The following is a 14,830-nucleotide window of genomic DNA, read 5'->3' on the forward strand; positions in this document are numbered from 1 at the left end:
GAAGGCAACACCTCCACCCATAGCAGCACAGAAGTAAGGGTGGCAATACCACACCATCTCGTGACCCCCCCTACAATAGCTTGAAAACCTCTTTTTGGATCAGGACCCCCCAGTTTGAGAAACACAGCTCTACAGCTTGAAGTGTTCATATGCCATCTGCCCCAACATGTTTAAAGAAGGCCTGTGAGCGATCTGATCCCAACACTTCCAAAACTGGCTTGGTACCCTTCCATCCCTCAAAATACAGCTGAGTCAGGTGTATAATGAGCAGCAATACACAAACAAAGGCTAAAAACTCACAGCCCAGTAAAAACCTTCCCCAGGCAGCCCCGGGTAAGGAATTCTGTTTGCCCCCAGAGGATTCCACAGCCCCACTCTCTCTCTTGGGAGTCTCTGCACTAGCTTTTGGGTGCAATATGCTCATGTACAGGCTAAGCAACGCTGAACCACTGCAGTGCTGGGTCCCCCGGTGTAGCCTATAGGACTAACCTGCTTGCTTGCATATTATATTTATTGATAGATCGATCTTTTCTTATAGTTTAAGTATTAGGTTTATTGTAATAGGTTTATAGATTTACATTAAAGTAAGTTTGGCTGTAATGCAAGAGACCTAGAGGCCATATCCTGTATGTTAAGCTAAGGCAAAGTTAGCACATCTATATTGCAAAAAGAAAAGGAGTACTTGTGGCACCTTAGAGACTAACAAATTTATTTGTTAATAAATCTGTTCGTCTCTAAGGTGCCACAAGTACTTTTTTTTTTTAGTAATGCAATTGTAACTTTGGCAAAGAGTCCTGTGGCATGTTATAGACTACAGACGTATTGGAGCATAAGCTTTCGTGGGTGAATACCCACTTCGTCGGATGCAACTTTGGAACTCTGGTTATTTTACCACTTACTATCTATTATTGATTTTAATAAAAAAGTCTTTAAGGCTATATCTGTCTCAGTGTGAGCTTCCTGTCATGCCCCCAAGGGTCCTCTGTAAATTCTGTGGAGCCTGACTCGGAACAAGAACTTTTATCTTCTGATCAAACAGATTGGCAAGCCTAAGACCCATACTAATTAATATTAATTATTATTATCAATTAAAATAAAATAAAATAAAAGATCAATTGAATTAACATTAGCACATCCTAAATCAGGCAACACTGAAACAGGGCAGATTTCACTCGTTTAGTCACAGAGGTTCAGAGCTCTGTCCATCTCCCCCAGAGAACACATTCTTTGTCTTGGTAAACAGAAGCAGGCCATGCTTAGCCGTGACCAATCGCTGTCACACCAGAGAGCAGCTCGCTGCCTGTTCCCATCGGTAAGGCTAGGAAACCAACCCCTTCGGTGGGAGAGAAAGGGGAAGGTATGCAAGAGAAAGAACTAGAGATTCACCCAGCTGCATGCCTGGGATGCCAGACTGAGCCCTCTGATCACTCCAGGCATGGAGAATAGGTGGAAACAGCTTCAGAGAAATGCTAGGATAAGTCACTCATTTCATTCCAACAATGAGCTATTTTCAGTCAAATGAAGTTTACTGGAAACCAAGCTGGTGGGTGGGTGTGTGATTTGTCATGGCCACAGCAAGCGACAGGAAGAGCCATTTCATGGCAACCTCAGAGGGTAGAAGAGGGAACAACTCTCTTTTTCCACTTCCTCAAAAATGGGATCATCCTCTCCATCACCACCAACTACGAACAAGGCCATGAAGCCTGCAGAAATCTTACTAGCGGCACAGGGCTCTAGCTGCGTAGAACCTGGAGACCTCTGCAGGAGTGGAGCAGGTTGTTTCTGGACTGGTTTTTGGGGGAGAGATGGGTTTAAAAGGAAGAAGGAGCTTGAATTTTGTAAACCCTCTAAACCCTTTCAGAATTCAGATCCATTTGGAGAAGAGCTCTACTTCCCTCAAGCTTAAAATGAAATCACAGGTCCCTCCCAGCTCCAGTCACTTCTTAAGCTACTATTTTTAACCTCTTTTTATAAGATTTTCATTGAGCTGCTACTTCTACCAGGATGCCCTAGTAAAACACAGACCTAGCATTGCCCGGGCCATGGTTTTCCTACAGTCTTGGGTATTTGGGAAACTACATGTTGGGGGTGCGGAGTGAGAGTAAACAGATTTTCTTTGGATGATTTTAGAGTTAGTTAGCACTGGCTAGGGTGATTGCTTCCACTGGGCACCAGGCGATAAATATCCCTGCCTTCAAAGCCCTGCATCAGCCGGCCCCGCTCACATCTCTATCTATTCTCCTTTGGCATTGCAACCAGTCTCACCCGGGATGCCCATCTGTCACCTCCTCCTTCCACAGGCAGCTCGGTAGCTTCTTCCATGCCGCCTCCCATGTCTGCAATCCCCCCTGCCCATTATCCAAGCCACCTCACCGGATGCATTCAAACTCCCCTTGAAAGTTCCCATCTGCCACACCCCTTAGAAACCAAACACAAAACGAAGACTGTTTCTTAAGAAAGGAATCAAACCAAGAAGGCGTGGCCACACCCTACGGAGGAAAGGAGAGCTCTGACCATCCTCCTCCTCCCCTTATCCATTCATGACCCTCACTTGCAGTCTTGTCAGATCAGAGCTGTACACTCCTCAGGATAAGGACCTCCTACCTTCCTTGCAGGGGAGGTGCCCAGCACATAGAATACTCAAAAAAACCCAACACACACAAAGGGTCTCAGTCACCCTTTCTGATGCCTGCGTACACTAGCGCCCACAACTGTTTTCAATACCAATCAGCAGGACTTATTCCTAAATACCACTGGCAGCCACAGCTTAGATTCCCTGGATATGCAAAAACTTCCATGTCCACAGGAAGGTCGTACTGCCCCTTCTAACACCAGCATTGTCCTTTGCCGAGCACTAGCAGGCATCCAGGACCTCACAATTCAGTTCCCCAGCAGAGGATAAGTCAGTGACATGGAGTCAGGGTGTACCCTAAGTGGAAGTTGCTTTATTTACGAACATACAGCAGTCCTGGAACAGAAGCAGTCACAAACAGCATGCAGGAAGCCACTGCCTCCTGGAACCTCAGCCAAGCTCCTGTGCCCACTTCCTAGGAAGCAACCTCACCTCAAGAATTCACTCTAATAAGAGACCAAGGCAGAGTGCAAACTTTCCTGCTGTTTGCACAGTTCCCTCTACTGAGAATCTTGCATAATACACAGCATGTTTTCCCAAGACTAACCGTTTGTTCACACACAGAAGAAAGAAATGTGGAGAATTAAGCGCAACAGCATCACCTAGTAACACCTGTCTTAGCCTGCTAAAAATTTGCCCTAGGAATTTGCTGGAATTATCGACTGACAACGAACACATAAATGCTAAGTATAGAGCTTTTATAATCCACAGACCCCCAAAAGACTTTACAAAAAAAGGGCAAAATAAGTATCTCTATCCACATTTTTACAGACAAGGAAACTTGGCCACTGAGGGTGGGATTCTTCAGAAGTGCTTGGTGGCCTAACTCTGCTCTCATTGAGGTCAGCAGGAGAACTCCTTCCAGCTTCAACAGGAACAGCATTTGGGCAGTGCTGAGTGCTTTTGAATATCCTGCCCAGAGATTAACTGACTTGCCCAATACCAAAGTAAAATCAGTCCGAGCAAGGCCTTTAACCCTATCCAGCGGGCTATAATTCCTGCTGCAGTGTCTAATCCCCAGCCACTCTTTGAAGACATTTACAGCCTCTGCAGACAGGTTCCTCAGTTGCTGGTGACACTAGCAAAGACCTGAACGACAACGCATAGAGCTGGCCCCTTTGGGGTGCATACACGCCTGCATGCATGGTCTTGAAGCTACGGAAACGGATTATTCTAAAAAAAGACATTGTCGTAAATTCTCACCCCCTGCTGTACGCGTAGTCAGGGAAGTACTTCAATGATGGCTGAATAATCAGTGTCCTGAAACCTTGGCTTACAAATCCTCTTTAACATTAACGACCTTTTGGTCAAAGACTGGCAGGTTAAGTACTTCCCCCTCCCCGAGGGGATTCATTTGGTCTTTGCTCATGAGCCTAGACACAAGCCCTGCTTCAGGCTGTTTCTTGGCATTGGGAAAGTTTAGGCATTTTCCACTGAATGCATCCGATGAAGTGAGCTGTAGCTCGAGAAAGCTTATGCTCAAATAAATTTGTTAGTCTCTAAGTTGCCACAAGTCCTCCTTTTCTTAATGGCCACAATGTGTATTTCAGTCCAAGGCTACAGAAACTAGACGTCTGACAAGAAGCAGCCTGCTGCCGCACTCATATCGTATCTGTCACTGTAAACCTGGATTCCTTACAGCTGTTTGTGCAGAGAATTGAAAGCATCCCTCACTGGGCTCTTGCAATTGCAGTTTTAAGCACCTGAGTCACCAATGTGATGCTGTTGAAAAAGCAAGGGCAATTTTAGGTTGCATTAACAGAGGTACAGCATGTAAGTCACGCGAAGTCACAGACTGCTCTACTCGGCACTGGGTAGGCCTCAGCTGGAGCACTGTGTCAAGTTTTGGTCACCATTATCTAGAAAGGATGTAGAGAAGCTGGAAAGGATCCAGAGGTGAGTGACAAAGATGATCAAAGGTTTCAGAGTAGCAGCCGTGTTAGTCTGTATTCGCAAAAAGAAAAGGAGTACTTGTGGCACCTTAGAGACTAACAAATTTATTAGAGCATAAGCTTTCGTGAGCTACAGCATCCGATGAAGTGAGCTGTAGCTCACGAAAGCTTATGCTCTAATAAATTTGTTAGTCTCTAAGGTGCCACAAGTACTCCTTTTCTTTTTGCAAAAGATGATCAAAGGGATGGAACACAAGCAAGATGAGCAAAGGCTGAAGGAACTGGGTATGTTTAGTTTGGAAAAGAGGAGATTAAGGGGGGACATGACAGCAGTCTTCAAATACTTGAAAGGCTGCCATTAAAAAAAAGATGGAGAAAAATTGCTCTCCTTTGCCAGAGAGGGCAGGACAAGAGGCAATGGGTTCAAACTAGAGCAGAGCAGATTTAGATTAAATCTCAGGAAAAACTTCCTATCTGTGAGAACAGTAGGACACTGGAACCGACTGCTTAGAGAGGTCATAGAAGCTCCTTCCCTGGAGGTTTTCAAGAGGAGACTGGACAGCCATCCGTCTTGGATGGTTTAGACATGACAAACCCCGCATTCTGGCAGGGAGTTAGACTAGATGGTTCTTGTGGTCCCTTCTAACCCTATGGTTCTAGGATTTTAAGCACATGGCTATGGCACTTAGGCTGCCCAAAGACCTACCACACTGGTCTATCCCAAAGGGTTTGGAGACCCCTTTCATTCTGGGCTATTTTTCTCCCAGCGTGTCCATCCTCATTAAGCCTCAGTGAGTTTGTAATGTGCCCATGTAGCTATTAAAAGCCCCCCACTGTCCTATCAATGATCCTTCTCCCTAATCGCTTACAGGGTTCGTTCCCAGTCAGATATTCCCACAAAAGGATGGAACATATTCCAAGAAAGTATGTTTGCCAGCAGCCTGTTCCTCATCAAGACACTGTTGTCCTTACTTTTGACACTAGGCACAATGGAGGAAGCAACCCACAGACAAGCGACTAATGGACACTGACAGGCAGGGAGAGAGAGAGAGAGTTCCTTTTAGTGATGCTCCTTTCAAATGCGCTAAGGGATACTAAAGACAGTCTACCATAGGGCCCGAGCATAATGAAGGGCCAAATGTGCAGCGGGCTCGAGGAACACCAAGAGCAGAGCGTCACACCAGCATACCGAGAGCACATTTCTGCTGAATCAGATTGCTAGCACCTGGCCTCCAGTCAGCATTTCGCAAGCTAGATGAATGCCAACAGACACTGCCACAGCAGCACCCACGTACTAGCAGCGGCTGTCAGACGGCTCCTCGCAGCCTCCTTCCAGCTGAACCTTTGCCCAGAAACAGCACCTTGGCGGTTTAAACAACAGTTTAACTCAACTGCCAGGGGATCAGAACCGCTGACACTCCCTAGGAAAGGCTGGCCTCAGAGCCTCTGGCCTGACTGAAAGCACCGAAATAATACCGGTTCTCATCAGCTTTCCAGTCTTAGGCAGTGTCTGCACTACAGGTGCTATAGCAACACAGCTAGAGCGACGGAGCTGCAGTGTGGATACTTCCTACAGTGATGGGAGAGGTTTTCCCTTCAACGTACGTAATCCACCCTCCCGAGCGGTGATAGCTAGGTCATGGGAAGAATTCATCCATCGACCCAGCTGCAAATACCCCAGAGGGGAGATTGGCACAGCGGTGTCACTCGGGGTGTGCATTTTTCACACCCAAATGCCATTGTTATGCTGCCCTAACTTAAGTGTAGGCCAAGCCTTACTTTACATACCATCCAGGGTGGGTTTGGGCTGACTTCTGAACTTGGGCCCTTCTCTACGCCTTCAGAGCTCACCCATCACAAACACATCTCGAGTTCAGACCCAGGCACAGCGAGCAGGGGTGGGGAGCGGACAGGGTGAGGGCTGGATGCCGAGCAATTTTGAAAAACAGACACCTAAACGAATGGTCAAGATATAGACTCAGAGACCCTTTTCCCTTAGAGTCTTGGTCCACAGGTTGCACTGGTACCCTGTCTCCTGGCTGGTCTATCTGGACACTAACCGTTCTCAATTTACCTCTCATTTTCTTGCTGGCAAATAAACCTTTTTGGATTATCAGACAGGAAGAAAAAATTCAGTTGAGTAATAGCTTCTTTAAAAGCTTAACCTTGATTTAATGTTCTTACATACAATTTAATTATTCCAGGTACTGATCTCAGTTTATTTTTTAGTGGATTACTCCCTACCCTCAGCTACTCCAAATACCACTAGGGACTGTCCTCTATATTTGAGCCAGGGCTATTTGGTATTCAGACAACAGACAGCAGATGTGTTTAAATCAAAAGCCAATCCAAACATGACTTTTAATCACATCTCTTCTGAAAATAGCGCCTTGAAGTGAGCCACACTGATTGTTACATTTGCAAGATGATGTTCTTGCTACACCTGGGCCTCGAGTACCTTAACTGGTTGGCATAACTAGCAGTGTTTTCTACACATGACAATGGGCCAGGAAGGAAGCTAATCTAATTGACTATGGGTAAGTGACTTTGTTCCAAGTTCACTGCTCTGCCCATGCAGCCCCACTCCAGACACGAAGATTCCCAGTGCCATCAACACATGCTAGATGCAACAAGCAATGGTGTGCGACATTGAGGTTCATGAAATCCCCCTTAAATATAGAATGCCACCTGGGATCCCACCCATGGTGCTTCTTTTCCACTAGAGGTAGCGGAAAGTTTTACGGCACATGATGGACTCGGGAGATTTGGCTTTTTAAGTTCCTGGCTCTGAGTTGGGACTGACTGTGTAACAGTTTGGGCAATCCGTGCCTCAGTTTACCTACTTGTATATGTGGAGATGACGACACTTACCCACCTTTGTGAACTGTTGGGACATCTACAGGTGGCAAATGCTGCTCAGTATTTATTGTTCTCTCATTAACCACAGAGTCACGAGATCCATTTACCTTTGAGGCTGCCTTTTCCACAGCTTTTCTGAGGAGCAGAAGTTTTAGTCCTCTCTGGGTTTCATTCCTTCCCCTCAGCCTCAGGCATGGCTTGAGGAGCTCTTCAATTCAAACCTTAGGGGCTAATCCCAAAAGCTTCTCTCCAGAAAGATGCATCAGTTCAGTTTAAGCTGTAATTTTAGAAAGATGTAGTCAACAAGTGCAAAAGTCCGAGTGGCCAATCTGATTTCGGTTTAAATGAGGATTATTTTGGTTTAGCTTCAATCTGCTTCTAGTTGACTAAGGGCTTGTCTACCTTTGGGAATTTACTGAAAATCTATTCTGGAATAAGAGCTTGCACTCAGGGAGTTATTCCAGAATAGCTATGTCACGAAGTTTCCAAGTGCACACTATTTACCCATGCGGTTTCTCCTGCAGCACTTACCTACCAGTAACAGCAGTACACTGTCAAAAACAAATGTGCATTGTTTCTTTAGCAAACCTGACAAGACCCTGGAAACAGCGTAAGGGCTTCTAAGTCTCCTCACAGGCCAGGATATCAGATAAAAGTTAGATTTGAATTTGAAAAAAAAGGAAACAAGCTTGCTTCTAAAAGGAGGACTCCCAGGGGAGTGAAGCCAAATTAACTAACTAAAGGTGTGAATTCACAGTGCATCAAATCTCATTAGAACCATGGTTTCAGAGTAGCAGCCGTGTTAGTCTGTATGGGGATGCCCTCATGTCAGAAGTGAAGTGGCTTTAGCTGCCTTTAGCTTATAGTAAATTAGGCTAAACTGAACTACGGACACTTTACTTCTGCAGCAGCATCTCCGCGCAGGGGTTTAAAGCATTGGAACGAACGGGCTGTAAATTCAGCTTAGCTCCCCATGTCGACAAGCCCCAAGATTTCACTGTTTAGCCTCGGTCCTTCTCAGTTCACATCAACAGGGGCACAAACAGGCTCATCGGCTGCCCTCAACTGGGGGCAGCTAGTTATGATCCCACAGACTTCAGTGGAACTATTCATGGGCTTCAAGTTAGGCACTGGCTGTGCCAAGCCAAGGCTTAAATCCCAGAGTCACTCTTTTCTGAATACAGACTGGCAGAGCTAAAGCAACATCTAAAATATGCTTGAAGTTGACAAGAAACCCCACACATTTAAAATATTTTTTGCTTAAGTTTCTTGCTCTGTGGAGCTGCCTTCCAATAAAGAAGGCAATTTAGTCTATGCAGATTCTCCGACAACCTTCCTCAAGGTAGTACCCGAGGGCCGTCCCATCATGCACTGAGTGACACAATTAATGCCCATCACATGTGGTTCATTCTCTCCATCATCCTCTCAGCAGGGCTAGAACTACATGACCAGGAGGGATTTTGAGTTCATTTTTCAAATGCGCACTTCACGAGGAAGGTGGAGCGGTTCGGGGTTGGCCCTGGTTTCTGTGGGAGCTGGTTCCTCATGCGGGGGCCGACCCCCAGCACAGACGAGCTTCACCCTTTTCGCCTGAAGCACCGTTGGTGCTAGTGAAGCCGATTTGTTATTCGCAGTCCTCACCCCACAGCTTCAGGAGATCTCTTAGATGCTCTGGGCCCGGCCCGCCTTGAAGAGGGTTGAGAGCTTGACTCACTGTTCCACAGGAAGTGAGCAGAGAGAGCTGAGGACAAGCTTGATAGGCGTTGTGGAAAGGTAAATGGTGTCGACTCAGCCAGACCCAGTACGTTAATGATAACGAATGCGTGCCAATGTTAGGTGCATGTCTTACGCTCAGGCTCAAATCCAGCAAAGCAATTAAATACATGCTTAAGTCCCACTGAAGTCAACGGAGTTCGTTTAAACACATAGCTGTGTACGTTTAGCATAGAAGCTAGGGTCTGGATATCTTACACCTGCATGTGAAAGCTGTGCAAGTCTCCGCCCTGCACTGCCACGCGACCCTGACGCTCTCGTAAGCAGAGTTCATTGCAGAAGTTGTGCCACAGGAGTCGCCTCCCACATCCCGCCTGGAGTTCTGCGCCTCTCAAGCCGCTGTGTCCCCACCGCTTTCTGCCGGCCATTTCTTAACAAATAATCCATCCCCCCCGAAGAGAAATGTTTCATCGCAGTAAAAACCCAACACACGCATTTACCTTTCAGGTGTCGGGACTAACATTCCCCACCATTTTGCTAACCATTCGCCAGAGGTTTATTTATAAATGCTCTGTTGCACTAGCATTTTCTGCGGTCATTTATACCGGCACAACAGTGCATCTCCTTGCAACTCCTCTACATTCTGACTGGATGGCCTTTCCCATCCGCTTTGAACAGGTGTGCCAACCCGAGCTGCAGAGTCCTTTAGAGTGCACCCCGGGGCTCCCCTCTGTTCCTGTGTCAGGGGAACAACGCAAGGATTTCTGTGGCAACAGACTCCCCTGTCAGACACAGCGACTGCGACTTAACCCCAGGATCCAGCAGAGGAGTAAAAGCTGTGCTATTACGGGAAAATATTTTTACACCAACACAGACCTCGTCCATAAAAGTTACCAACAGCCAGCCAGAGAGATGTCGAAAGTTGCAAGGAAAGTAGACGGGTTTTTAACTTGTGTTGTTGTGATGGAGCACAACCTGCAGCATCTGTACTGGAACAGTGAATAAGCAGGATACGTGGTACTTTCCCTTCAGCAGCAATGGTACGGATTCCCCAATAAGAAGATCAAAGGCTGGCCACCAAAGGCCCCAACCCTAAAAGGATGTGTGTACAGCTTTACTCATGCAACTAGTTCCATCAAAGCTGTTGACGGAGGTGCATACGTTTCTGCAGGATCAAACCCCAAGGCCTGGCCTGTATGTGTTTTTTGTACTGCTATAACTATACCAATTAGGGGTGCAATGAATCTACTTATACTAATACAACTCATAGTGTGGACGTGTTTATACCAGTATAAAAAAGTACCTTATATCCAGATAGCTCATTACATCTGTTTACAGGCAGAGGAAAGGTGCTGATACCAGTATACCTGAATCTAGACTGGGATTCATTATACTGGTACAGCTCAGGTGTTTAGACAAGCCCTTAGAGATCCTGCTTGGGGCAGACATTGGAGCCAGTGGGTCAGAGAGCTTAAGTGCTCTTGTAACCAAAATTAGATGAGACTTATCTGTGTACAAAAGTACCTTGATACAGCGATGCAGATAGCTTCTTCAAATTATTTTAAATGGAGCTCTCTTAAAAAAAAAAGAGAAATGTCCCAGAGTACAGGAGAGTTCTACACTTAGAAACCAAACTGAAGCAGGACACTTATAGAAAAGGAGTACTTATGGCACCTTAGAGACTAACAAATTTATTTGAGCATAAGCTTTCATGAGCTACAGCTCACTTTATCCTTTTCTTTTTGCGAATACAGACTAACACAGCTGCTGCTCTGAAACCTGTTAGGACACTTATAATTAGAGAAAAAATTAAAATGTTTTAAGTTGCTTAAAAAATACAAAACCAAAACCAAACACACCCCACCCTGACACTGCACCCAACCCAAATCTCCAGCTACTTGCTACTTGCTTTCCTGCAAATCTCAGCTTCTTGGGTGTCTCTCTTACAGCCCTGGCTTCTGGAGTTACCTGCTGCATGAAAATCTCAGCAGTCTTCTAGCTCTCACACTTGCAGAGGAAAGCTGGAAAATGTGACCTCTAACAGCTCCAGAATCAGAAGGCAGATAAAAACTACCCAACTTTGTTTATTGTTTTAAATCTCAGGTTTCGACTGCTTGGGGTCAGCGATACTGCACCACAGTTACTCCACCCCACTCGGTGGGGGGAGCCAGTGAATGCCAAGCCTATTGTTTCGGAATTTATTTTGAAATCATTTGGAGGTTGCATAGTTTGGGGCTGTGCTAGAAACTTTTGCCAGGTCAGTTGGAAGGACTCTTCTTTTAGTTTAAGGACACCTACACTAGCTAAACCGCTAGCATAGCTGCAGTTATACCAGCACACAAGTGCTTTTGACGGCATCGCATATTTCACCCGCTGAACTGCTACTTAGGTTGGAAGCTCCGGGGGGCAGGGACCTTCTCTTTGTGCGGTTTGTACAGCACCTAGCACAACAGGTCCTGGTTCATATTTAGGCTCCTAGTCGCTATGATAGTACAAAGAAATAAAGCTGTGAGAGTGCTTTTGCCAGTACAAGTTGCGCCCCCACTGGGTAGGTTGGCTGGTATAGCTACACCAGGGGTGACCAACCTGGGGTTCCAGAGCCACAAGCAGCCCTTCAGAAGTTAATATGCGGCTCCTTGTATAGGCACCGACTCCGGGGCTGGAGCTACAGGCACCAACTTTCCAATGTGCCAGGGGGTACTCACTGCTCAACCCTTGACTCTGCCACAGTCCCTGCCCCCACTCCACCCCTTCCTGCCCCCTGCCCTGAACCTGCAGTGCCCTCACTCCTCCCCCATCCCTCCAGAGCCTCCTGCTTGCCACAAAACAGCTGATTGGGTGGTGCGGGGAGGGAGAAGGAGGCACTGACCGGCAAAGCTGCCGGTGGGTGGGAGATACTGGGAGCCGGGTGGTGAGCTGATGGGGGGCTGCTGACATATTACTATGGCTCTTTGGCAATGTACATTGGTAAATTCTGGCTCCTTCTCAGGCTCAGGTTCGCCACCCTTGAGCTATACAGTACAGCTATACTGGCAAACCATTCCTAAGGTAAAAACAGATAGTCTCTGCTGGATTATGTTGTATTGGGCTATAGCAGATAGAAACGGAGGTTTCAAGAGAAGTTCAGCAGATAAAGGAATTCAGCAGGATTTCTGCATACGTTCTATCTATCAGCAAACCAACATTACATCTAACAGGATATGTACAAAGAAATAACCCTAAATGATGGATGAATTCACAGCAGACCCTGGATTTTTTAAATTGATAATTTAGCATCATCACAGTCAGTTTCAATGTACTCTCTTAATATTTTAGTACTTCAGAGTAAAGAACATACTGTGATGATCAGAAAAAAGCCAACTGCAAGTTTTACAGGCTGGAGTTTTATTAGGTCAAAGAGGTGCAATACAGAATATGAAGAACTTAAAACACACTTCTTTTTTGGGAAGGTTTTTACACATTTTCTTTTGTATTATTCATGTGAAGAAAAGAACAGAGCTCTAGGATCATAAGCCAAACCATTTTGTAGCTAACAGTGATGTTCAACCGGGCTTGTCCTGATTTCAAAGCAGCAATCATTTTTGCAGAAAAAAATAAATAATCAGTGTGTCTTTCCTACATGATTTTTAAATTAAAAGTAAGTTAGAGAATTCAGAGATGTAATTAGGATTTCTGCTGATTGGGCTCCTCCTCAGGCAGCCAACAATCCAGATTCACCACACACAAGCAAATACAAAACATTTTAGAAAAATACAGCTAGTAAGAAGACCTTTTCGCTTATATATAATCATCATCATATAACATAAATCCCAGTTATTTCAGGTACCACATTAGTAATAAAGCTTTAAAACAAAAGGGATAGACAGAAACGTCTCTGCACACCTAGAAACCTACTGCAATACCTTATCAAAAATTGCTACATACTAGATTTTTAAACATTTGTTTTTCGCTTCACAGCTGATCCTCCATAAACTACAAGCCATCCAGGCCAAAAATTCTCCTAGAAACAAAATTCCCACAGCAGACGTAATGCTAATGATTAGGTTTGCACAGAAATATCTCAAGCCAAAACATCAGGTCACAGTTCAAGCACATCAGATTTCAACACATATCAAGACATTGATCTTTTCTCACATTGCACTAACCTAAGGCCCTGGGGGTTTCTTTAAACACACAGATATTCACTCCACATCCCTTCCTCCGAAGACTTTCCTAATGACAGCTGTAAGGTGCACACAGATGGTGATCACTGTCACATGGCAGAGAGGTAGCAGGCCCTGTACCCAAGACTCTAGGGCAGCCACTACTGACATACTGCACTTGCTTCTCGGTACCTTGTTCTGAGAAAGCTACAAAGTGACGGATTAGATCTTGGTAGGATCTAGTCTAACCCCAAAGTTTGCAGACAAACTGACTTCTGTGGGAGTCTAACTGGGGGGTGTGATGGGGGGTGTTCCCTCCTACACCGCCCCCCCCGATGAATTTTGGGAGATGATCTCAGAATTTTATTCCCACCTAATTCCGAGTGGAAAAGGTTTGTAGGAGCATCATTTCTCTCCAGTTCTCCCAACACCAGGGCTCTGCAGTGGAAGACAAAGGCTTTTTGCATATACGCCTCTGACCAAACTTATCAAAATCAGCAGCCACAGATGCAATCTCACTTAACACGCTACATCAGCACGGCACTGAGTCACACGGGAAGCTGAAAGGAAGAGCTAGAAGAGGCTGCAGAATGCCACACTGGCTACGCAAGGCTAGTCCACTTCATCAGGCAGCCAGTTCCACATGGACGACGCTATTGTGTGGCTGCTACTAGTGCTGTCCATTGAATGGGGTTCAACTCCGAGGCCAAGGTCCACCGCAGGTGTCCGGACTGGTGCTTGGGAGATGTGACGGGTGCTCACGCCTCACTGGAGGCCAAGAATGGGTGGGGAGAAAAAAAAAAACAAAAAAGATCTGTCATGCTTAAGCGCGGTAGAGTTGAGCAGCATTGTCATGCTAGTTCTTTTCTCGCCAACGACCCTGCGAGACACCACGCTAGACGAGTACGAACGCACCCAAAATCACTTTCCCAGGGCCTAGATAATAGCGAGCTGCAAGATTTTTAAAGCGAACAAAAATAAATTTACGGCAGCTCAGAAGTCTCAGCCCAAGGGACGTGGCCTCCCAGTGCCCATTAAAACAAACAGAAGTTGTGTATCCCAAATCCCCTAGGCAGCATTGAAAAAATCTCCATCTAAATGCTAGATTCTGACAGACAGCAGGAGTAAGAAGCCATGAATAAGGAGAAAGGAGGCCAGACCCTCAGCTGGTACCAATCAGCACAGTTCCACTCAAGCCAACAGGACTACTTGCAGAATAAGGTGCTAGCTAGCGTAAGGGTGGCAAGTACCTGGCACAGCACGTGCCCTCCAGTGCAAGCAGTTTGAGCCCTGTGACTGCAATGAGTTAGTTACAGGATCAGGGCTTCAGCAGGTCTCAGAGGAACCAATTCACAAATGCCTGCTTTAAAAGTTACAGACTACGCCTAATTTTGGGGCAGATTTTCTCAAGATTCCATCCCCTGTATGCAGGCAAGCGAGCAGGTTGAGTGAACGCAGGCACACTGCAGGTGCGACCTTGGAAAGCGTGGGCCTCTACAGGCTTTCTAAAGGAGCCCAAGGAAACGTAAGCCTAAATTCCATTAAAATTTGGGCACCTAGACCCCTCGTAGGCTCCTTTGAGAAGCCAGCCT

The 14,830-nt window shown here is 46.0% G+C and overlaps 1 protein-coding gene across 4 annotated transcripts in view; it reads right to left on the reverse strand.

The window, feature by feature from the left end:
- The window catches only part of SH3BP4 (SH3 domain binding protein 4), a 131,398-nt gene that overhangs the window by 83,949 nt on the left and 32,619 nt on the right, over positions 1 to 14,830 (reverse strand). The window contains exon 2 of one of the 4 annotated variants that reach the window (XM_038422095.2): positions 7,491 to 7,660. The exons of 2 other annotated variants lie outside the window; for them this stretch is intronic. The gene's annotated coding sequence lies outside the window, so the exon portion shown is untranslated. Of the gene's footprint in view, positions 1 to 7,399; positions 7,661 to 14,830 lie in introns of all 4 variants that reach the window. One more of the 4 variants, XM_043505769.1, reaches the window with a different exon arrangement.

This window comes from Dermochelys coriacea, chromosome 11 (genome assembly GCF_009764565.3).
Source record: "Dermochelys coriacea isolate rDerCor1 chromosome 11, rDerCor1.pri.v4, whole genome shotgun sequence".
Taxonomy (NCBI): domain Eukaryota; kingdom Metazoa; phylum Chordata; order Testudines; family Dermochelyidae; genus Dermochelys; species Dermochelys coriacea.